This window comes from Ischnura elegans, chromosome 1 (assembly GCF_921293095.1).
Source record: "Ischnura elegans chromosome 1, ioIscEleg1.1, whole genome shotgun sequence".
Taxonomy (NCBI): domain Eukaryota; kingdom Metazoa; phylum Arthropoda; class Insecta; order Odonata; family Coenagrionidae; genus Ischnura; species Ischnura elegans.
In genome coordinates this window covers 167,807,684-167,833,782 of record NC_060246.1, presented here as the reverse complement: position 1 = coordinate 167,833,782, position 26,099 = coordinate 167,807,684, and the positions used below count along the sequence as shown (strand labels likewise).

At 39.1% G+C, this 26,099-nt stretch overlaps 2 long non-coding RNA genes across 2 annotated transcripts in view; one reads left to right on the top strand and one right to left on the bottom strand.

Moving 5' to 3' along the window:
- The window catches only part of LOC124173471, a 268,062-nt gene that overhangs the window by 118,401 nt on the left and 123,562 nt on the right, over nucleotides 1-26,099 (top strand). The gene's annotated exons all lie outside the window — the stretch shown is intronic.
- On the bottom strand, nucleotides 6,001-8,411 carry LOC124173462. Its single transcript, XR_006868570.1, has 3 exons — nucleotides 8,289-8,411; nucleotides 8,114-8,184; nucleotides 6,001-6,074 (listed from the first exon to the last, which is right to left on the bottom strand). It is a non-coding gene; the product is annotated as an uncharacterized LOC124173462 (long non-coding RNA).

The following is a 26,099-nucleotide window of genomic DNA, read 5'->3' as shown; positions in this document are numbered from 1 at the left end:
GAATCTCATTTGGGGATATCGGACGAACGGCTCGGAGGCAATATTTGTCAGTTCACTTTGATCTTTCTCCAACCAACAGAACCCACCCTCTTCCACTGCTGGCGGCAAAAAATCAAACCCCTCTGCGCTATCTAGCTGCCCATCCTTGGATAATCTCCCCCAGAATAAAGCGCGTGTCGAATATAAAAATGCGCGCACGCAACACGATCAAACAGTTGGGACACTAAAAATTTGCGATTTTTCCGCTTCTTCATGGACCGAGTGACATTTTTCCTCCGCCACTTTTTAATATGTTTTTCCTCACCGTGGCTACAGCGTTTATCTTGAGAATTACCCGCGAGAGGGCATCAGCGCATTCCACTCTGCATTGTCACGGCGGCCCTGCTTTTGGTCGACTGCTTTGGCTGTCCCATTGCCCCATCTCTTCAGCCATCCAGTCAACGCAGGGAACTGCTTCATGAAAAACGTCCGGCTTACGACAATTTATCTTGGCGTGACGTGACTTGCTATCAATTCAATATTATAGACGTAACCTTGTGGAATGTCATTATGAAATGGTGATAAAAGGTACTATGTTTTAAAACTCCGAGTAAAAGTCTTTAGATTGAAACACAGATGCTTTTAACATCATTTCATCACTTGAAATCATCCAAACCTTGAAGTGAAAAATACTTTCCAAATTACATCTCAGACCGTGTACCAACCGTGAAATCATCTCATCCGTCGACAGCGCAGTTATTGCATGGAATCAGCAACCTGGAGAATTGTTCGAACCCTTATACACTGACATAGAAAGACTTTAAAAACAAGAAATAAGATAAATGAATGCATGGACATTTCGGATCTCTTTTTATGAAATTTTATAGATATTAATATCTACGTTTATATTTCAAAGCCGTCCTTCATTACCAAGGATTTAGATTATAAAATGACTAGACCACGTGTTATCTTTTGATGTATCATATTAGTGCTGCCGGAGCGAAGTAAATTCGAACTCATCTTTGTATATGAAACTAAAAACAATAGCAAAGGATTTTCCATTGTTAATATGATCATCGATAGCCATTGCTATCAATATTCCTTCCACCGTCTTACAATGAGAGATATCCCCTCCCCAAACTAATGACTCGAGTTTCATCGCTTCAATTTGATTTGCCTTTCTCAAGTTTTTAACCTCACAGTTGAGTCAATGTATGCTTGTGTTATAATAGTGATGCTTGGGTTATGCGTTTATTTTTAAAATAATTTTGTCCATGTTCTGCTATGGGTCTCTTCGGGCGTTCAGTAAACACATATGGCCCACTATTTGTAAATACACAAGCTAAACGTTTGTTTTTTATTTGCCGAAATATAGGTGAAAAGGATTGCGTATAATTCGAAAGATCCAATTATCAATGTGCCTCCTTCGAAACAAATCAAAACTATAAAAATAACAGTCAATTCCATAGACGCAATTTCCGTGCTTAGGGGAGTTCAAAGCCAGCCTCCCCATTTAAACTTTAGGGTTTCTCTTAAAATACCAATTGCCTCTCGCATAAGTCAAGGAAAGTACTGCTATCTTTGTGTCGTACATTCGAAGCCTCGATATTAGTGGCGTTACATTCCTTCCTCTGCTCATGAATGAAAAATAAGGCCACACCTATTCACTAACCGCCCGATAAGACCAGCAGCAGAGTGCGATGAAATGGCCGCTCGTACTTAATAATAAAATCATCGCCAAATCCAAATAACTCACCTAATTCCATAATAAGGGGCGAAAATGAACGAGATAAGTTGAGGTGAGTTGCGGTAAGCGAGACGAAAAGCCACCTGAACGCGTCACACGGCGGAACAAGTGATTACAGCGCCTCTAGGGATAGAGGAAAAAAAGAGACGAATGGTGGAAACGTTGATGATAAAAAAGGGAGAGATTTGAGGGGCTGGGGGGGGGGGGGGATATAAAATGGAGTCTCTGCGCGAATGAAAGGAGACGAGGTTCTTGCGATTATGCGTCTGTCTGTCTGCCGCCCCCAGAAGAATACATTCCTTCGTCCGTCCATGGAGTGTGGCAGGGGGTGTGAATGAGGATGAGGGGTGTCGAGGCTCCATTGTGAGACACCGACCCCGAGGCACCACTGTCTGTCGATTGACGCCGCTCGAACCGAAGGCGGAGGCTGTCACGCAGCACTCAAAGGACGCCTTTTGCTCGCTCGCTGATTGATTAAAGACCCGGTCTGATCCCCAAGTGATCCTCACTGACGATGAGGAGCGATTTTTATAAGGATGTCACCGAGTGAATAATAGAAAGGCACCTATGTGCCTTACTTCAGGATTAAATATTTAAAAAGGTAACGATTAAAATTAATCGTTATAATTTCTTTAACTATTAACTAATTTAATCGTTGCTTTTAGTCAACTTAGTCAACATTGTCAACTTTTATTCCCTTAAATTTTGTATGAACTTATACAAAACTAACTAACTAACTGGATTTTATTCCTTATATTTATTTATTTAATCCAATCCAATAACATCACGAGGCCAATTACAAAGGACTAAAATAACAGGAGAAACGATTTAATAATATTAAGCAACGTAACCAATAATGAACAAAAATATTCAACAGTATTTACAAATAAATAACAAAGAATAGTAAATTTCACCGGGTGGTGTGAGGAATAGGGGGGAAATTACGATAGTGATATTTTGATGAATGTCGAATTTGAACGGCAATCTTGTCAAAGAGAGAAAGGGAAGAAAACGAAGAATGCAATATAGCAAGGCATTTGTGCGAGAATAGACTCACACAAATACGTGCCCTTAGTAAAGCGGGGTCAATTGTGTTGGTCACCAAAGGTACCGAAACGCTTCCACAAACGAAAATGCGCGGAGAGTAAGATATTGCCACGATATAGCATTGTGGCTCATAGCAAGATATAAGGCTGATGACTAACTCTCGAGCTATGCTACTCTAATAATATCTTTAACAAATGCAACAGCGTTGACGTAGTCCTTCATCAGGACAAGGTGTTTAGTGAGGTAGGAATTATTTTCTTCGGACAGAAGAGGACGGACAAACGATACCATTTGTTAAATGGGAATATTATTTGAGTTTAATGAATTTTGAAATTGAAGGTAATGAATTATTCATGAACTAAAAGAATGTATATATTTTATTTCAGCTGCGGAAAAAATAGATTTTTTGGTTACTTGATAACTTTTAAAGAAACACAATAAATAAATTTTCATTTAAAATTACTTTTTAACATTTGAATTTAATTACAAATTTTTTCAGATATGTAAATTTCATATTTAACAATTTAATTTTTACCGAAATTACCTTTAATAAGTTAATTTTTTTTGTTAAATTTCCCAACCCCGACAGGCACTTCGAATCGCTGACTTACGAAGAGTAGATGTTCTGAATACCTGTTTGCTCGTCGCATTGGTCGTATGTCGGTCGGATATGACACACTTGCACAGGTATTACGTCATCTGCGAGCTAAAATCTAGCCTTCAACGTTGCTATGCTGACTGACTTGGATTCTCCCCGTGAAGAACTCGCACTTTTTAAACACTAGCCTTTAAACATTGCAAGAGAATTATTACCCATGTGTTAAAACACACTTACTAAAACTAGTCACTACTATGCACACAAAACGAATAAATTAATACGATGTGATAAATGTTTATGCGGTTTCATTTCACTTTGTAGCGCCTTGGTGGTATGCAATGCCTCTCAACGAAAACGCGTCTGAGGTCTGATATGCGTTAGCCTTTAGCCAATTAGTGACTCGTCTTAGTTTACCTGGCTGTATTTTTTGAATATTTAAAGACGTTTTTCCCTCAAATTAAGGTGCAAAAACCTTCCGCGTCTTGGACTCTGCCGACGTTTCAGTGCTTGGCTCCCAAACCATCTTCACGCGTCATATGGATTGGGATAATGCCGATGGAATGTTTAGCTGGAGGCGGTGTGAATCTCGCAGCGATCAGCGATTTTAGCCCTGTTTTCCATTCATTGCTTTGGAAGTATGTAGATGGCGAGTCGATCGATTCCCATTTCCTTTCGGGAATTTTAATGGGCCCCATGGCCATTCATTCCTTGGAAGCGGAAGAATGTACTCTTTCTATAGTTCACGGTAATTCCATGGAACCATTTATGGGCAAATATTTTTATCTCAGCGCCGCACTCAGTTCATGGAACCGTCGAGCGACGCCCATGTAATTTTTCGAAGGTTCCCATGGAAACGACCCGCGGGAGGGTTTTTGAAAAATACATAAATTCGTGGCGTGAATTTTTTCAAAGGTCCCCTCCGCAGCGGCGAAGGGTAATCCCTGTTTGATATACGTTTCCAGAGAGGATCGCGATAGCTATGGGCCAATGGACGATGGGGATTTGCATCGGGGAATAAAAAAAAATGAAAGCTTCAGAAGAAGGGGATTGGATGAGAGAGATAGCCTGAAGGTGCGTTTGTTTGTTTGTTCCTTTCACACGCACGTACGCAAACATCAACGTGGAGGACATCTGATGCAGATGTGGGCGCCATCGTCCATCGTCGCGCCATAGGGTGGGGTCCATAGTGTTTCCTGGAGGCGAATGACGTTTGAGGCCACTTGCGCCGCGGGGGAATGATAGGAGGGAAGGGTGGAGAGAAACCCGGCGTCGGCAAGCGCCTGGTCTGAACGAAAGGCACCGAAGGGACTACGGTTTAACGTCCCATCCGACGGACGGAATCATAGAGCATCTGGAGAGGGCGTTAGCTACCCCTCCCACGGTAGGAAAGTGAAGCCAGGGGGGCGTGGCACTTCAGCCCGTCCGCCATATTCCTTTACCCCGGGTGAAGCAGAAATACATGGTTCCTTATGGGATATTCGTCAAAGGAAACTCAATATTTTCCCAACTGACAGCCGGAAAAAACCGTTCCCACCGATGAGCGAAGATTATTTGTTGAATATAAAACCGGAAAAAATGCATCTTTTGGATGAAATAGACGATTCAACCACGGTGCGGCAAATTAAAAATATGACGCACGACCAGTCACTTGCGACAATAGCAACTAATTTTCGGCTGTAAGCTGAAAAATATCTGATGAATTCATGTGAACCCTTAAAGTATATAACTTCTGATATTTACAATAGAATGTTTTAAACCAAATTCAATTATGAAAGTAAATATAAAAGGATAAATGGACGAGAGAGGAATGGGAGGACACTGACTGCTACGATAATAATCACGTTTAATTGCTATTGCGTGCACTACAAGATTTTATTTGGCTAATAATCCGTCAAAAATATACATAAATCGTGATTCAAGGAAAATAATATGGTTTAGCAAGACTTAAAACATTACATCGGGAATCATGCCTACCATTACTTATGAATGCTCTACAAAAAGTATTGATGAGAAAATTTTAAACACAGCGAAGTCAAGCTTCGATTCTTGGCGCCGGACATTTTTTTCGGATATGTAACTTCAATATCTAAGTGTTACACAGTGTAAATCATTTCCGAAACTACTGTTAATAACCTCATGGCCATTAATCAAAAGGGCTTCCTCATCAAAGGAAAAATTTGAGCATTAGGAAAGTAAAATGTCATCTAAGAGACAAGCTCGAAAGAGATTTCGCTTACAATTCCGAGTAAACTGCCATGTAAGCAATACTGTCTTAAGAAATTGAGAATGGGTCTGATGAATTTCAAGTGCTGACAAATCAGAAATTATTTTCCTTCCCCAAAATCAGACGAACATGCACAGTGGGTAACAGCTGTGTTAAATGGAATCGTTGTAGGAGGTATTAAAAAAGAAAAAATTCCCATTTTCCAACTTATATAATGTACACACCCATCAAATGTTACATTTTCAGATTTGAAGAATGATTAAACAATGCTATTGAAACTGATTATTTATACAATTAATGCAAAGTAACCAAATTCACAATAAATCTCAGGCAGACATGATGTAAAATTCTATTAAGATATATTCAGATTGGCAAGAGAATTATGAATACATGATGAAGGCCGCCACACCTCCGGGATTATTTCCAATGTTTGTACATTCATACAACCTCAATTACATCGGCTACTGGATTAGCTGAACCTGCAATTAAAAATATGCATAAATTCTTTAGCTATATTAAACCTAAATAGGAATTATTTGACAATTTCAATGGGCAGAATCTGTGTGATATATCAAATGCTTAGCATCATCAATCAAGATAAACCTCTAGATATTTATGAAAAATGCTATCACTTAAGTTTCTACTTCATCAGGAGAACAATGAATGAGAAATTTCAATTTCGAGTTCATTTGAAGTTCGTCGCTAATTAAACAAGTGATTGAATGCAAGATATTCAGAATAGGAGGGCTGATTACTTTCTTTGACCACCACAAAATGCATGAATTTCTGTTGGATGTGTCAAAAGGTGTCACACTGCAAGCAGTAGCCCAATGGTCTATCCACTAGGCCACCGCACTTTCACACTGGTGGTAAACAGAGTTGGTCCTTATCAAATTGGGAACAATTTACTACACATATACAAAATAATCCTATTCCATTTAATGTTGTCTAAAATATGCAATATTTTTGTCACCCTTTAATGCCAAAACAATGAAAGTAATGAAATTGAATTTTTGCAAGCTAGTATTTGAGTAACTTGACATTATGGTGCACATGTGTGGTACAAAATAGGTGCATACTTTTGTTTGCTATGTATTGTAGTGGTGTGACATATGCGTGCACCTAGTGTACATATAGCCTAAAATAGATTGTTTATTGTATCGTAAGCAATATCCTTAATGAGTGTTATTCACATTGATTAAAATTGAAGTGATAATTGTAACGAAAGACAGATATGTTGAGTCAAAGGGGGAAATTCATTGACAGATCATGAGTTCTGGGCGAGTAGTTAGTAGGAAACCACCATATGTGCCACAAACTTTCATCGCCTTATACAGGGTAATTACTTATTTTTTTCAAATTGCAAAACAGACGAACACATGATTGATCATGATGAACACATTCACAAAGAAGCAATGAAAGGGAAAGGGGCACTAAATTGAAAAAAAATGAAAGAGGCACCAACTTGATCATAGCATAGATAAAGGAGCTGTTGCTTCAGCAAAGTTGTAATCACAAAAACAAATATAAACAACACCTACGAGCAAAAAAAGATGAACAAGAGCTATATGAAAAATGACATTAACCAGAGATTGCTGTAACTCAGCAAAAACTAATTAGAACATGTTCCCTCCACTTTCTAAGAGTTTAGGTGACATGAATGGGCTATGAAACAAGAAAAAACACATTCTGGGCATGTAAAGTGGTTCATTAATACATATCAACTTATGCTTTTTACAACAATATTTTTATGACTGAGCATTTTATTTCTAAATAAGATCAATTAAGGTGTATATCAACCCATCAACAGAGGAAGAAGTTCGTGTTCCTTTTTTGCCGAGTAAGTGCTGTTACTGGTCATCGCTAATGATCATAATAACTTTTCGGTCGATAATTGAATTATTGCTAAGCATTCCTTTCAAAACATGAGACGCAATTGTAAGGCCAGTATAATAACTTAACAATTTTGCATTTTAGATCTAATTTCCACAATTTGTAGAAAACAACATTAATTTGCCAATGCTTGGTTGAGAACCACAAATTCCTGTACATGTGTTATGATTTTTAACTAATGTCGAATTTCGGTGGCTAAGAGTGCCATGCGTATCTCCGCTCTAAATAGACCTAATATCTGAACACCAAGTGTTCAATGAAGCACGAAATTCACTCACATCGCACAACTTGTACCGCGAATTGGCACAAAAATTTTTGTACCATTATGTCAATACACAAAAATGTTCACCAGCGATGGTACGCAGGGATGAAAAGAGTTCCGAAAAAGAACGGATATTTTTAAATATCTTACTTCATTACGATAAGCATTATCACTCATGACAAAATTCAACATAGTATAATACAATTTTAGCACTGATAAGGATAAGTAACAAATAACCAGTACAATGCCGCACATGAGTCCACCTGCTGCACGCGGCACATACATAGACAATTAACAAGGTTGACCATGCACTTCAAGCCAATGATATAGATATTACTAATAATTGACTATTTTGCAACTTACCGGTGGAATGTGAGTCCACGTATCTTTTTACCGGGGCAATTACTGCACCCGTAAGCCGCGCAGCAAACCATCTGCGAAGGTTGAATAAACATGTCGTTTTCTAGATTAAATACTCACTTTTTAAAGGAGATAATAATATACCAGTATTAAGATGAATTCTAGAAGATCAGCATACCTTCAGAATGCTTCAGCAGCCTCGGTATACTGAAAATTAGGTGATTTTCTTAACACGTACCTTTATGGGAAAACGAGCGAGCGAGGTAACGGAATATGGCGGACGAACAAAAGCGCATCGGGTAAACAGCTTTCTGCTGGCTTCACTTTTTTCACCTAACGCCCTCTCCAGATGCTCTATGGACGGAATGCTGCGCCTGAGGTGCCCTCTATTGAGCACTCTATCTACCATCGTACAGATCCTGAAAATCTCTACCATCGCCGGGAATTGAACCCTAAACGATTAGGTTGGCATATCTCTGGAAGTAGGCGTCTTCGGTGTTCGCTAAATTAAATTAATACACATTAACGCGAGAATATAATGATACATGGTCTCCAATTTGAGTTTGGATCGTAATTTTGCTTTCAGTTAAGTTGTCGTTACGGCTTTCTTTGATACCAAATGAAACTCAAGTTCATTGTCACATCTCCAGACGAAGGATGCATGATTATCAAAAATACCTTTTCCTGATCGATCTGTTTAAGAAATCTGTTTAAGATCTGGCCTGCATGAAATTGTTCTGCCAATACTGTGAACTTCGATCGATGTCGCATTCGCAGTTTTCAAAGCAGTGCTTCACCTGATATTTGCAAACACTTTCAATGAGGGATTTTTATGCTGTACAAAGTCCCATTTATCTGATATGGAAAATTCATTTTTGATGGGAGCGACGCGGGGGCCAATTAAAGCATTCGAAGCGTAGTGATTGACAGACTGACTGAGGAAGAAGTGCTCTGAAGAGTGGGTGAAAAGTAGTCTAAAAGTAAAGTAAAGTGGGAAGAAAAAGTAATTAAATACGTCAAAATGAAAAGTTTATCTGACGGGAGAGAGTTTCGTCATGGCAACATGCCAATATTCGGATTGTTGTGCTACAATGACTCAAATGTACTGTTTTTTATGAGCGAGTATGGGGAAAATGAGAGATAGGTGGGCTCCTGACGTCATTTTACCCTAAATCTATTTCGCTGCTAAGAAATTGCAAAGACGCATGAGGATTTTTCTCATGGGTATGACATCATAAAATAAGAGAGGGAATATCTTTTGGGGTCCGGGGCGTGCTGATTCTTTTGTTTCGATGCATTAAAAAGGGTATCATATATCCGATCTGGTTTGGAATGCGTCGAGTTGGAAGAGAATCTCATAAGCAAATAAGGCAGTCATTATTTCCGAGGGATGCTCTTTCCGTTGGCATTTTAATCCGTATGCGACCCAAATTATTGCTTTGGAATCGATCTGTCAACGCCAGTTCGGAGTTCCAAAAATCACGCTTCCCTGAATCATGCGGGTTTATTCCCTTTTTCGTGGTATGATGTCCTGTAGTACCTCGCACCCGAGATGTTAAATCATTAAACGTTACCTATTCTAAAAAATGGAATGGAGAGGAAAGTCGAGACGAAAAAATTAAATGCTCCACAGTCGTCCCTTCTCTTTCAGTTAAAAAACAATGTGAAAGTCGCTGCTCAGTTTTTTTAGCTGGTGACGTCATTAGAGGGCGATTCATTGACTCGATCAGGAAGAACTGTTCAGTGAGGCATTCATTTCACAGCACAAACAAGAGTGCTATCAAGAAAGAATTACGGAGCGCAAAATGAGGAGTAGCTGAGAAATGACGATTACCCGCTTGACAGGAGTGCGTGACCTCATCAACTCACGTGAGAAAGGTTTTGAAGCTTTCGATTTGCCTCCATAAACAGCTCGATAAGTAGGTGATGGATCACAAAACGGGGCAATGCGGATCTCTTTATTCTTGCAAGTCTATCACAAACAGCCAATAAAGAAAATTGGTGAACTGGACCATTATTGATGCTTTGAGGGGCGAGGTTCCATCTCATGACACAGTTTTGCTTCCATGACGTCCAACAAAATGCCTCAAACCTGCGAGTCTCTAGTTGATGGCTGGAACTTTTCTAGCTGTCAGTAAAAGCAAGCGAACGTCGCCCGCGGAATGCAAGCTATACCAACATTCAATGCACATTCTGATTCCTCCATTCAAAGTAATCAATCATATCATGATATAAATGCCAATTCCGAGGTTTCTTGCAGGAAAATATGTTCTCATCTATCATATTATACACTGATCTCACCTTCAAGGTTTATAGAAGATGAAGTTAAAAAATAGTAATAATTTACTATCTTCTTGTGGCAAAATGAATGGTGGTTGTTTTAGTTGTTGGAGTGGCATTAAATGAAAGAACGTTTATCAACTTCTTAACTTTTTTATCTTATTTTTTATATTCATCTCCCAGGAAACAACACAATATGGCCTTTTGCGACGGGGATTTAAAAAAAATAAGAATTAACTGTAATACTACTGGCCATGTGCAGGGTAGGGGCAACCTCCCCAGGCGAACTTAAATTTGGCTCGCCCTCACCGTAGCAGCGATTTCCTCGAATTGTTAACGACCTACAACCGCCATTCACTCACTCAATGGGAAGCTACTGCATGTGATAATTTACACGAGAGTATTTTAACCTTTCAAAGTTCACCAAATAAAAAGCACTGTGGAGTTTATATGGTTTCTAACAATTTACATGAGGGACGGTAGAAGACATGAAAAGTCATCTGCGATAGCCAGGATTTGAACCCAGGACCCGCGGATCTCCAGCCAAGTGCTCTCCCCATTCGGCTACTACTCCAATATCACAACTAAATAAATAAATAAAAATTATCGAAAATATTCCACAAACAGTCATCCTTATGGCCACCCAATTATATGCACTCTACGTTTTGTATCATCTACATAAAATAAAAAATTAACTAAAATAAAAAACACCGAATTTATTGAAGCTAGCTGTGATTTAAAAGCAGTTGTGAAAAATTACTAAGACTGCTTTTTCCAATATTGTAGAATTCCTCTTTATTAAGGCTGAAAACACTCTTAACATGCATGCACAGAACTGTCCATCGAAACAATGATCCAATATTTCCTAAAGCATCACTTCAGCTGGAGGCGGCCAGGACCTCTAACCCTAATTCCGAAATGTGAAGAAACTCAGGGGAACGGATATTTTTGACGGAGAAAGTGACCGAGAATGTAACAAACGTGACGCTAGTGTTCATTAGTTGGCTAAGGGAACACGCTGAAATCTCTGCTAATGTGTTTGTTATTTTTAATCCAATGAAGAACACTGAAAAGCAATTTTACGAGGAAATAAAGAAGATTCTAAAGAGGAAAGAGGGTGAAATATGATTTTATGCTTTCCCGGCGAATAATGTGGCCGTTATAAAAAAATTAACCCGGTGGGAATCCCGAGAAAAGTGTACCCAGGAAAGAGGGTGTTTCTAATTTGTGAGCTTACTGGATGTGGCTATGGGCTTTCGCCCGCCCAGCAATAATACCTTAGGTGCGGATCTCGAGGCGGCGCCATTTCACGCCAAGCGCCACTACTAGGCGCTCTCTCATAAAGCAATTCTCGCTTGCAAGTGCTCCTATGATCGTGATACTAAAAGGCAGAACCATCTCGTTGCAATGTAAGGTCTTTGCTAACGAATACAAATAACCCTAACTTAAAGGTGTACACACGAGGTGAATAAAAAAGACGGCAATTTAGTAAATCAAATGTTACAATTTTAATTTTCCACAAACACCAGAATATCACTTCACGACCAGTTCCTCTACATTTTTTTTCCTCGACTGCACTGACAGCGGTGGTGACGTGAAATTGAAGTATTTTTCGGAATTTGCCTTTGAGTTTTAATTTACAAATGTGCTAGTACTCCACCGCATTAAACGCGAAACAACTCCATATAAATACACCAATGGATGAAAATCATTATGACAAATGGTTTCACTATGCCGGGATACGAATCTGGATCCCCCAAATGCCAGACGTGTCGTCAATCCCCAGTCACGCCGCCTAGCCTGCCTAATGAACTGCGGTTTTAAAAATATAGCAGGTATATTTAACACCTAACTTGAATGAAATAAAAAATTGAACATCAGGAACCGAAAATTTGAAGTGCAAGTTATCGCAGCCACATTTTTAGATACATATTTTGTCACGCACTGCCTAAGTGATAACCGACAATTAAGTGATAACCTAATTTAAATATTAACTAAATCACTTGGATTGAATTTCTTCGAGCTCTCTGATCGAGACTGATATCAATCATGTGTCTGATATGAACACCTAGTAAACGTGGAAAACGACGAGTGGACTACAGTAGCAGAGGATCTTGAATGGCATCTACATAATATTATATCAGCAAAATCGAAAGAAGTGACAGTTGCGCATGAAAAATAATATCATCTCCCATACTTTTTCGAGAATCAAAGCCACTCTTGGCTTACCCATGATCCCCAATAAGCAATATAATGATAAAAGCGATCTTTAATTACGAGTATATCGATCATCACAATGATTTCGATTGACTGACGGCCTTCAGTCAAAGATGATGACTGACTAAGATTACCACTAGAAATGCCTCTCTTGCAATGGAATCGCGCCAGACATTGTGGCCGATGTTTGCTTCACTCTATTGGGATCGAGAGGAGTCGAAAGCGATGACCACTGAAGTGACGGTGGCAGCGAGATTGGATTGGAAAGGAGGGCTTTTGGTGGAAACTCCCTCGAGGAGCTCCAAGTCGACTCCCATCCCTTTGGACCCCTCTCTATCCCTCCAATTCATCAAACAATGAAAAACCTACAAGGCCCATTTGCCATTCTTATCATATAATTGTAAGTTTCCTCGACGGTGAAGTAATATTCCATTTATTTTTCGGTCGGTTTGTTGCCGCAAAAGGAATGGAAACACGTTCAACACTAAATACAATAAACAATGAAATAAAAAATATTAATAATACTTAAATATCTGATATAAAACTGTTAATTACTTTTCCATATCCGATACTCTAAGATCCGGCTTCGCATTCTTTGCCAAAGTTATACGGAGTATGAAAAACCAAAGTTGACGATTTTTTCCTCAAATTATTGTAACAGACCGTTATTCAAGACTTTTATTCATTAATTTCTTTCCTGTAAATTTTAGCCATTCTAAAGTTACAAAAATAGCTTTAAGAGATTCGCATTAAGCAGACATTACAAAACCCGCCCTAATTACTTTAAAAAATACCTAACTCTCCACGAACAAAATAATTTTGTTTAAACAGGTGGAACTATTACAATACGTACAAACTACTTAATTTTAAAAATTCACCAGGAACTTGAAATGAAAACATTAATTTATCAGTTATTTTAAACCAGGCACTAAAACTGAATGATTGTCAATACAAGTTTTGAATGCGAAAGGAAAAAAAGTTTCGGCAGCCAAAAATCTCGGTGCATAATTTGAAAAAAAGGAAAAACACACCATCGAACCGCAAATCATTGCATCGATATATTTTCATTTCCAGATACGCTATTTCCAGATACGCTCTTTCACTCCAAATCAGCTGTTGTCCATTTAAAATATCATTTGGCTGATCCAGAATGAACCAATAAATATAACTGATGAAAAGTTTTTATTTCATTTTACGCAAACCAATGAAGTTCATTCCAATACATGTATTTAAAAAATGTATCTTGAAACTTAAAAAAATTGCGAATTGAACTAAACAAACGTAGTCATGATGTTGGGACCAGGGATTACGATCGAATGCTTAGAAACAATTTTTTGGGTCCTTTTTTTGTTAACTTTTGGCAGTTAATGTCTTTTAAAGCATTATTACGCTATAAATAAAAAAAATTAATTTCAGTGGTACGTATTGCATAAAAATTATAATTACTAGAGTCAATCCAAGCTATCCGCAAAAATATGTAACATTTCAAGAAAAATATCATTAGGTACATTAATGACTAGACACCAAAGGAAAAGCAATTAATGATAACTTAAGGGTCGGCAACGTGTGAATGATGTACAAAGAACTTTCTATTTTTTATCGTGGTTCCGCAATTTTAAGCCGTAAATTAGAAACAGCGAACTCACAAATAAGAAAAACTGGGAACTCGTAAAATGAACATAATTAATTTTGCAACCGTACGTACCCATGATTTTGGAACCAGGAACTACTTCGGATGCCTTGGTAAAAAATTTTAAACTCGATTTATTTGGCAAGAGATTGAAAAAAAAACCCTTTTGGCGGAGAGAAAACTAGGGGAGTGTGTTTGTCGGTCATGAGCTAGCTAGATTCCAGCAGCAGTGAGACGCGATCGGGGCTGCGAAATACAGATTGCGTTGTGGGAATTGAAGGGGTCAGCGGGAGAAACAATCTGCAAGGAACACGATTTCAATTCTGGCGAACATGCGAAGAGGTAATCATAGGGACGACAATGCGTGTAGTGGATGAGAAAAGACGGTATGGGTTTATGCCGGCGATCGCCCCGAGTGACACTCAACGAAGCAAGTCCACGGAGGCAAAGGAGTTCGGCTGAGAAAGGAACAGTTGCAGAATGCGGCCCATTGCAGCATTATTTCCTCCAGGTCAAGTCGTGACGTCAAGGACCTCTAGTCATCTGTTTATTTATCAAACCGTTTCGGCCTTCCTCATAGCATTGAGATTTATTTATCTAAATAAGTTTTCATGTACCTATAGCCATGACACCAATTTACCGTGGAAATGTAAACAAAACACGAATGAGACCAAATAAAATAAAAATGTAAAAACTAACAAAGAAAGAATAAAACAGAGTAGAGAGGAAAACAATCAATAAGCTGACAAATATGGGACTTGGGTTATACGGTGAAAGTTGTGAGTGATTCGGAAAGATTCGATGGAAGGAGGGAGAGAGTTTAGAAGGGAGGGGAGGCAATAGAAAGGCAAGAAGCGCTAGCTACGAGATATCCTATACAGGAAGAATAGGCAGATGTCGACAGAGTAGGGAGAGCGAGCGGGTGGATGTAGTGGGCAGTGTTCCAAAATTCAACAGATAAAGGAAATCAGGGCAGCCAGTGGTCGAGTTTAAGCTATTATGAAGTAATTTTAAATCCATTCTAGCAATAAGTCTAAGGTTCTGTAGATTAGATAAGGAGTGAGAAGGCAGCACAGCATCAGAGGATATATCGCGTAAATGTGGGACTCTATTTCTAACTAATTTGGCAATGAATTGAAGGATACTATCAAGGAATTTTAATTAGTCGGAGCTAACATGGACAAAATTGCGGAGTAATATGAAAGTATGGGAACGACAGTAGTTGAGAAATAGGAGCGGAGCGCAACGGGATCTTTAATTTCCATGAAGTGGTAAAGAGGGCCTAATAGGGACATCGTTTTTTTCCATTGTCTAAATGTGGTTGGAGTAATTAAGGTTTTGGTCGGCAATAATGTCTTAAATAGTCGTAGCTCAGTTGGTTAAGGGAGATAAAATAATGGCGTATTTGAAAATGGTGGACTTTGTTATTAATGAAATAGTCATGGTGCTGAATTTTCTTGGGTTTAGCTTAAACTTTTAAGTATCACACCACAGCGAAGCTTAATGAAGGGCAAGTTGAAAATATATACGGTCAGAAGTAATGTAATTTCCTCTTAAATCTTGCAATCATCAGCAAATAGAAGTATATGAATTTGAGGGATCAGAAGTTGGAAAGGAAGACAATTAATAAATAAATTGAATAGATAAGGTCGAAGGACACAGTCCTGACGTCACACGAGACCAAGAGGAAGAGGAATCATTGAGTATTACACCTGGCTTCTGTGGGAGAAAAGGCTACGAAATATACCGTGTATGCCAAGCTATTGGCTTGGTTTATGAAGGAGGAGTTATTGACGATGAGTGCCAAAAGCCTTGGATAAGTAAAGGGGGATGGCTTCGGGTTGATTTAAGTTGTCTACTGTGTGAACAGCGTAGTGATGGAAGACAGCAGGATTCGTTAGGCGTGACCTTTCTGGGAGGTAACCATGCTACTGGTAGGATAAGAAAAGAGTGGTGAAATGATCAATCCTGTTGAGAATTGTGCGCTCGCAGGCGGAAGAAAGTATTGGAACTAATGATATAGGGCGATAGTTAAGACGTGATTCTTTTCTACTCGATTTGAGTATGAGAATAACGTTTGCACATTTCAATTGAGCAGAGGAGGCTCCCAAGGAAAGGTAGCGATCGAAGAAGAGGGTTAGAGGTTGTGCGACGGAAGAAGCGCACTTGCGATTGAGTTTAGGGATGAGACCATGCTGAGGGCCAGGTGAGTGGTAGTTTGCAAAGGTATTTATAATCGCCCCTGGAATCTGTCTGTATGTGTGATAGAGACTGGTTAGACATGGCAAGCTGGGAATGGGAAGGGGTTACTTTGTGGTTGGAAATAGGTTGTAAGCAATCGGAAAAGAATTTGAGAAAGAAGTTATGTCTCTATGAGCTCACGGCATCTCTGGCATCGTAGGAGACTGCTTCAGGAATCTTGCGGCGTTGGTTGATCATTAGTCGGTTACGGCGTTGATTGATAAAGTGCCCGAATTTGTTGGGACTGGAAGGAATTAAATACATCAACGGATGAAATTCATCATGAAAAAAATATTTGACTTAGTCGGAATTCGAACCCGTATCTCCCGATTGCCGGTCAGGTGTGTTAGCCAGTTACACCAACAAGCCATTTTCTCAGAGCGAACTTCGGGATGGGTTTCACCGCACAAGATGTTGATGTCACAAGTCCACACTGTGACACATGTGGCGAGGGTTGTGCTTACTAAGCCACTGTCGGGGTGAAAAACCCTTATTTTGTCGCTGGTCTGCGACGACGAATTTCAAAGCACTGCAGGACCACTGCAAATTGCTCCTGTAGTACACTGGAGGGAATGTTGGAAGAAACAGTCCGCGTGTTGTTTTCGTAGTTACGGTCAATGAAAAATTAGGAGCATCAGCGGAGGTCAACAAAGCTATTCCTCAATTGAGAACGCCTTATGGAAGTTCCAAACGCGCATTGTGTTAGCAAGAATGTGGATGGTGTGTGGTTTAAACCATCGGGGGAACTTTTTTGCCTTCGGTTTTACTCCTGGTTCAAAATCTTTTACTACGGCCTCGAGGACACCGTGGAGAAAGTGCGAATCTTCTTCCGGGGATGAAGAGGATAATGGAGTCCAAGGCATAAGGATTGACGTCCTTCCAACGAACCACTCATCAAAGGGCATCGGAGGAGTGGGGGAACTCCACAGGGCTCGGAGGGAATGTTCACCAATGGTCAAGGTCTCGAAAATATTTGGGCCTGGGATAATCGCCTCGGGCGCAGGAGAGGCCGTAGCACACTGACTGGCTAGTGAACTCTCCATCATCAGTAAAATTCACTAATATCATTCCATCGGGGTTCATTCTGGCACAGGCGCTGAGGGCAACCATCACGAATATTACTAAAGAGGGTTTTCTACTCGGCCGCTATGTGCGTTGTCACCAAACGCGCATTAAATGGAATAGCAAAAGCCACCTTTTGCGTCACTGAGGGCAGAGCAATTCGAATTCACCACGGAAATATGGCTATAATGAGGACTATAGACCGTTATTTATATCCATCATGATATTGCCAGTCGAATTCGAAACTTTTGAATGAATTTGCGAAAAAAAATCCTTCTGTAGCGAATGAGGATAAGCCAACTGTCGAAAGTGAAGATTAAATATGGATTTAAGTATGATTATAAATGCAGTGGTTTCCTGATTACAGATTAAATGACTATAATACAGATTAATTTTGACTTCCACTTTTGTATAATTTTTGTATGTATATTTACACTATCAGTACTTTCCATAGTGGTTATTTTGGATCTGATACTACAACGACCAGAGGAATACAAAGCGTAAAGGAACATTGAAACAAAGGATCAAGCCCAAAATTTAATCCCAATGGCATAAAGTTTTGCTCTCTATTTTATGTGGAGTGACTAAAAATGCAAAAGAAAACAGATATGCACGGAATTCAATGCCTTTCTGATGAGGCTCCCATGATTAATATTTGTTGGATAAAAAAACCTGAAAATCATTTCTCGCAAAAATGCTTTCTTAGCGAGTATACAAGTGGAGGAAGCAGTCAGTATACATTCTGAAAATGTTTTATAATCAGTGGTTCTTTAATGAGCGAGTGTATTAGTCGGGACACTGCTTTATGTCAGAGATGCGCAACTCTTACTGGAAATGAACGCATAGCTCTGCATTCGTCGACGTGCGGGCGAACATTTTTAAAATCAAATGAAATAAGAATAGAGAGAATAAATCCACGGGACGAGCCTTCTCTAAGTGCGTACTCTATTTCTGCTTGAGGATGAGAGCTTGAGAGAAAGGATATATATTTTTAAAATGTCCGCCACGAAGGAGACTAATTTCCATTCACCCTTCCTCCTCGTATCCTGAGTGCGGGAGGCATACTGCATGTACGTTTGGCTACTTCCAGTATTTCCCCTACTGGGGAAGGAAAGATAATCCATAGGACATAACTTCGATATAATTAATTTATCGAGGAACAGCAGCAAGACTGGTAATGATGTGCGCCAAATCTCATGCTCTGCGAAGACCCTCCACACCATATATTACAACACCTGAGTTGCCTAAATCCTATTAACATTGAAGCACCAACGGTTCTTCGGGATGTTCGCCGTCTTTTCCAAGATAGTTTCGCGGATGTTTCAGCTGGCTTATTCAAGCGAAGAGTTTTGGTTTAAGGCCATCATTCTGATTATGACTGTCGCATTTTCGACTGGTATATGATGTGGTCGGCTATTCCTCCTTCCTATAAAAATGAGCAGTTGTTGATCCGATATCAATTGCATTCCGAAATAAGTTTACTGACCACAACCCTAAGGAGCATACTTACATTTGTATTTTTTTCAAGAAGAGAGTTTTTAAATTACCTATTTGTTCGAAAATGCAGCTCTCATGGAGCTCAATTAGCCCTTTGTTGTAAAAACCCAATCATTAGGTTCGGCAAAGCGCATTCTCTTCTTATTTTTAAAAGCATTTTCACACAAGACACAAGGGGTGTGAAGATTTTTTCCAGATGAATAATTGAAATCTCAGATAATTTCCATCGATTTTCTATCAGATTTCCAATTTACCAGAAAATCTCGCATTTTCCCCATTTCCACAGATTATATGTATAAATTGTGCAGAGGAGTATAATTATTAATTGGTGTCTGAGTTTGCTATGCAACGCCATTTCCATCCGAAATGAGTAAAAAAAACTCAAATTTAATGTAAATTACTAAGGTGAGGTGGGGTAAGTGCGACCTCCCTTAAGGCAGATCGTATTTCCGTTCTCGAAGCAGGTGGCGGCAGTGCAACATATTCCGTACATTGTAATGAAACCAGAGCCAACGGCTTTGTAGTACTTATCCCTTAAGTTCTCGTTCCACATGCTTATTAAAAATACCCGTTCGTTCATCTCGAAGTCTTAGTTGGTTGTGAGGAGAGGCTACACTGCAGTTCCCTCAGAATCAACGCATCGGAGGTGTTAGGTAAGAACTATATCTTGTTTTCTCTCCTCCATGGATTTTTTCCTTGCTTTACTTTAAATTTTGGAACTCTGGTCATTATATTTAGTTTAAATGGGGGGTCGCACATTCCCCGTTGTAACCATCTATTCCTACCTTCCGGGGCAGTTGCGACCCCGTTGCCTGGGGTAAGTGCGGCCCCCTGTCGCACTTACCCCAGGCTACGAGGCTACGAGGTTGTAGTATGGATTAAATGTTTAGTTTCTGTCTAACAGTTCTTGCGTTAAACTTTTGGTTCCTGTCTGGCAGTTCTTCCGTTCAACTTTCTTATATAAATGCTGCAAAAAACGAGGTTTATAAAACTAGGTCTTTTAATTAGAGTCAACTTTTATTTTGAACGTTTATTTTAAGAATATAGATTTCTTAAGTTTGTTGATTGATTATGATAGGGCATTGGATATCATATCTTCTGACGAGGAGGATGTAGATGACATGGTATTAAGCCTGAAGCAAGATAGCATGATCTAAAAAAGCGTAACCAATTTGGTGACTAGCATTCAAAGTGGAGATTGAATTCTGGCTAGATTCAGCAGCAAAAAGTCAGTTGCTCACTATGTAGGGAAAATTCTGGAGATGAATGAATCAAGTGATCCGGTGGTTTGCTTTCTGAGGACATGTTGTAGGACTGAAATAAGCTTCATCTATCCACGGAATGACGATTCCACCGAAATACTTTGGTAATATGTTGTAAAAATATTATCCAAGCCCTCTGTCGGCCGTCGAGGAAAGTTAACGTTTCGCCTATCTTTCTCGGAGTATAACTTAAAATAAAGAAATAAATATTCAATGTTCAATCGGTTGAAGACCATAAGTTTTTCTTTTTGTTGCTTTTTTATATTAAAAACGTAAGTTACATTAGAGAAGCAATTCTTTGTTCATTACAATCTAGTTTGTATTCAGGTTTGTTGTCATATGCAACATTTATATTAATATATTATTATTATTTATTCAGGTTTTATGCACACTACCTATTTTAAATACACTTGAAATAATGTGTAACATTCTAATACTGTTACTATCATTAAAAAAAACATTTTACAACAATTCCATATTGTGTCATAATTAACAAAAAATGCAAAAAAATCTACTTGCGTTACCTAAGACAAAAGTTGATTTCACGGAAATGGAGGATCATAATTTGGTACTTTCAAAAGCAATGTACAGCTGAATTTCTGGGCAAATCGCACTTACCCCATGTGCCGTGTTATGTGGAATTATATGGCACATCAGCCATCGGACGCACTTGCCCCATGTACGGGGTAAGTGCGATCCCTTGACAAGACAGTAAAAAAAAATTATAAAAATCACCACTTTACAGAGAGAGGATTTTTAATCGAATTATCTTTTTCAGTTATTCACATATGAGTGGGTCGGAAGCCAAGGGATACAAGTGATTTCTCTTTTCTATAGAGTGTTAGGTACAGAAATTAGGTGTAGAAAACAAACGAGATCAATTAGATGTTTGTTTAGTAGTACATTTCATTTTCCACTCAATATGAGCACAGAACAGAGACTCACTCGTTTCCCTTGGCAACTAGGTTTTTGTGTATTTATTCTAACAATTAACGTTACCTAACTCTGTTGATAAAAAATTCATTGTACCACTTGGCTTCCAAGCCACTCATATGTATTATACATTGAATCTCATGTTTTTAGCTAGCATAGAACATTTTCCTAGTTAAAAGTGATGTATACTATTCATGGATCGCACTTACCTTATTTATTTTTTGTCTACAAGCGTAACAAATTTTATTCGTCAGTTAGATTTTGTAGTTGTTCATCTATATGTCATATAAAATTTTCTGGCTCCGATGCAAGGAAATTTTCGGATGTGATGGGAGTAAGATTGACTTCGATATTATTATATATTGATAGCCACTTTTAAATTTAGTTTTCGAATACTGGTCAGTTAAAATAATAATTATTTACTTCAGAACTATGCTGAAGTTTAAATGAAATTGTTGAAACACATAAGGCCTTATACAATTTTGAATAGTAACACTCATTAATTCTGTGAGTAATCTGTAGTTTTTAATGGTCTGAAAATCAAGCGACAGATTGTACATGTAATTAAATGAGTTTGACATTGAATGAGCCCTGATGAAGATGATTAAACTCACTGAAATTTCGGCGTATTTGTTCATTGAAGATTTATTATTTTAAATTACAATAATGAGTTCAAAATATGGTATGCGTTAATTAATTTAATGTTTCGGAACTTGGGAGCTAACCTTGACACTTTGATAATTACAACAATAGTAATGATAGTTTTAATGAAATAATAATGACATCAATAATGTCAATTGTGTCGGGAGTTAAACCCATGATGATGGCACAATAAGCAAAGTGCCGAAACCAATTATGCAAATAACGTTGCGTGAAATGCTACAATTCCATTATTAAATTCAATCGTGTCAGGCGAAACATGATGGAACTCCTTCATGATGAAACAAAAAAGGAAAGACAATGGTAGGTTCCACAATTTAATAATTACTGAAACCGGTTTCGAATACATAGTATCATCATCAGGCCTGATTATCGCAGTATTTATTAAATTGTGGAACCTGCCATTGTCTTTCCTTTTTTGTTTCAATTCCATTATTGCTCTCAACGTACGTCATCTCTATAAATCCAAATCTACACTAAATTCTCAAGTATAAATACGGTGAACAGTGCACGTTATGCATTAAAGAATTTCATGGCTATTAGGTTCCTTGTAAAATACGTACTTGGGCATTCAAATATGAAATCGGTGAAGCGATGGTATTGCTCGCAAATTTTAATGGTTCCGAAAATATGAATTCCATCAGTTATGCGGGTGTCCCGCGCGTAATACACGAGTGCGCGCTATACTTGAAAATTTCGAGACATGTGGATTACATCAAAGATTGACCTACGCACTGTGAATGAGGGAGCGATAAACTTAGGAATTTAGATTATTGCTTATGAATGGAAAGACATGATTGTCTACCGATATAACGACGCCATTTTGTGAGGAGGTAATCGATGTTAGAGTACCCTTCATTAAAAGAGGCCATAACCGCTAATCCATTTTTTCCCATTAATATTTTTAAGTGATTTTCGCCACGGTGAAAGGTTAGCGATTCAAGTTGAAGCTCTCATTTCCAAGAATGCACCCGGAATTAAAGTAAAAGTCACGATTTCCTCGTACAAAATGAGGCGGAATAAATCCATGGTTCCCTCGGAGGCCTTTAAGGATTGTTTAAAAGCGTCCCCATCGGAGGAAGGAGCTGGAGGCGAGATTGCGGGCGGATTATATAAAAAAGCGAAGCGACGGAAGAAAAAACTTAATGTCGGCGGAAAGGAAGTCGGAGGAGGAAGGAGGGCGGCGGAGGGTAGTAAATGTAATGGCTCGGCGGTAATGAGATGGGATATCAGCGAAAGGGGAGGGGAAGAGGAGGGATGGTTTCCAAGATATTTTTCAACAACGGGAAAACAAAATTTAAGGGATAAAAAACCCATATTAAAATATTTTAACCCAAAAATTCGTCGCGCTCATTCAGCAATAACAGTTTTAAATTCACGTTTCTTATCTTTTACCGAAAATAACGGATACCATATTCCTAATTTAGTGAAGGAAGTAACCCGGTCGTACCTTATAACCACTGAAAACTTCACTAACGTTAGTTTCATGCAGGCTCTATTGTATTAAAATTACTCGAGTAATTATGCAAACGTGTTAAACTTCAGTATTATAGTGGAAAGCTCTGAGAGCCTACGATAAAATATAATAGGCCATTGTGAGAGGATTTGAAGGAAAAATGCTGTTTTTCAAAAGTACAATAAAATGTTCGTCGTAACGCCTATCTTATTTTCGTTATTATGCTGCCGTTATAACTTTTCAATGATACTAATTACGATTTCAAATATTATGTATAGGAAATAAATAGATCACTGTGCCCTCATTTCCTCGATACAGATATTTTTGAAAAGCGATTTAACAGTGTCGGAATTGGCAACGAAAAGCATGCCCCTACTGGATGGCGCCTCCTCTAAACCTGAATTTATATTCGTGATGGTGTGACCTATCAAATTCAAGACTTTTCAATGCTATTCCTCGAGATTACACATACTTTAGAGCACATATCTAGAATATCTCTGCCCTCTTCACTCAAACTCTGAATAGTGAATGCAATGCGCCCGAAATGGCATCGTCATGAATGAAGCTCTTGCGGGATTCGACGTGACCTCGTCAATGTAGCCACCCTGGGAAGCAGGAGAAGAACGAGAGATTGAAAACAATTGAAGCTCTGGAAGCGGAGGGAAGCTAATGGGAGGAAAGGGAGCGCGAGGCTTGGAGGAAAAGAATACTAGAGTCCTGTTTGTGCGTGCGTGTTGTGTGTACTCACGTCACACAGACGAGTGTGAGTGCGCGCAAACGCGAGTGCTCTCTCGGGACGCTCCTCTTTTTTCAATTGTTTTCCGAGGGATCTCTCAATGGTAACGGAGACAGCCGCAGTCGTTGTTTAAGACGGGGAGGAGGGAGAACAAGTGAAGGCGCACCCGCGCGTGGTGAGCTCTCGCATCGGCTGGAAGTGCGTTGTGAGGATATCGTCGGGTCATTTGCACCCATCAACGTCCGCTGCGGAACGGTATCACATTTCTGCCTGCGAGAAAAATACGACCTGAAAAAAGTTCACTGTTTCACGAAGATAAAAATCACTCGCTTTGACCAGAACTCCAACTGCAGTTATTGGCCGATAACGGTTTCTTCCCTTGGCTTCCAATAGTCCTTGTGAGCGCCACACAGCGGTTTAAAATCGAAATAAAGCTGTCTAAAACCTCAAATAATTTGTGATCGTCGCAAGTACATCAAATATAGCGGTATACTTATATGTGGTGATCCAGGATATAAGATAACGATGGAAGAAAATTCTTGATGTATGTATGGTTCAATTTTTGACCATTCAAAAACAATGATATTACATTCAATTTTATAAATAGAATCATAACCCTTGCAGTGCGACGATTTTATGATATTTTATTTTCCTAAAAGAAAATGTATGCCCACAATATGTAGAGTCCAACTGCCTTAAGTTAATAATAATTTATCGAGTTAGCATTCGTGCGCCCATTGGATTTCGAATCACAAAGTCTTCTTCTTGCTGAATCTGCGTTATAGTTGGCTTGAGAGGTTTCTCCCAAAATTTGTAACTTTTAGATTTTTCCAATTTCTTTTATTGGGCTTTAGGTTTTAAGTCGACATTTTACACTAGATGGCTTACGTTTCTTAAGTCACAATAAGCAAATAGAAAACCGCATGGGCAGTTTAATGTTTGAATTGAATTTGTACCCCTCAGTGGAGAGACAGTGCGACTCGCCGTGAAGCAGAAAAATAGCTCAAATGACCCCGATCCGCATTCCACTCCACTCTTCGGGCCCCGTCGACGGAAGGGGCAACTCACCCTGGGACCAGCCTCGCGACCACACGGGGGAGCAGACTCATTCATAGATGGCAGCATTACGGAGTCTCCAGTCTTCCACATTCCAGCGTCAGCCGATTGAGCTGAGCTCACATCGGTTTGAAATGCGAGATGATTTAGATGGCCTTGATTAGTACCAACACAGAATGAGATTCTATGGACATTTTCCATTATGTATAACTTCTCTTCCAGAGACGAAAAGCCGTCAAAGCTCTAATAACAACCTCATGTGACCATTGGGGGTGATATCGGTTAGCTTCTGTTGGCAATGGCAATCAAAAGAAGATCGGCGAGCGCACAAATCATTGGTTAAAAGTACATTCAACCCTCTTCCTCTCACTACTCGTTTACTTGGCATGTAATTTCGATCGGTACACTCACTATTACTCGGCAATGTATCCCACAGTGCCATTTGAGTTGTAGGGTGCAGTCTTTGTGACCGATAGTTCGATTAAAATACATCCCTTTATCCTATCTTAAACTTAATTGCGGCCGATTCACTGAGCAGTTAAAATGCACCCTCAGTGACAACGTGCAGCATAATACTCGCTAACCAATCACAAAAACAACATTTTTGCATCTCTGAGGGATCGTGGTTTGAAGGGACGATGATAGCTTTGAGCTGTCGTTTTCTGGGTCTCTTTTTCATATTGGAAGTAAGGAAATAAAACTTTGTAAGGTTCACTGTTATTTAATTATGGGCACGACCAGGGTTTCGTAACTTGGTTACATCGTCAGGTGACTGATCTAGCATGCATCATACATTTATACACAAAGTACACAAGTGACAGTGAGGACATCTATCGGGAAGGAAAAGGACTGGTTGAAAGGGCGGGGTGTCCTTTTCCTTCCCGATAAATATCCTCACTGTCACTTGTGTACTTTGTGTATAAATGTATGATGCATGCAAGATCAGTCACCTGACGATG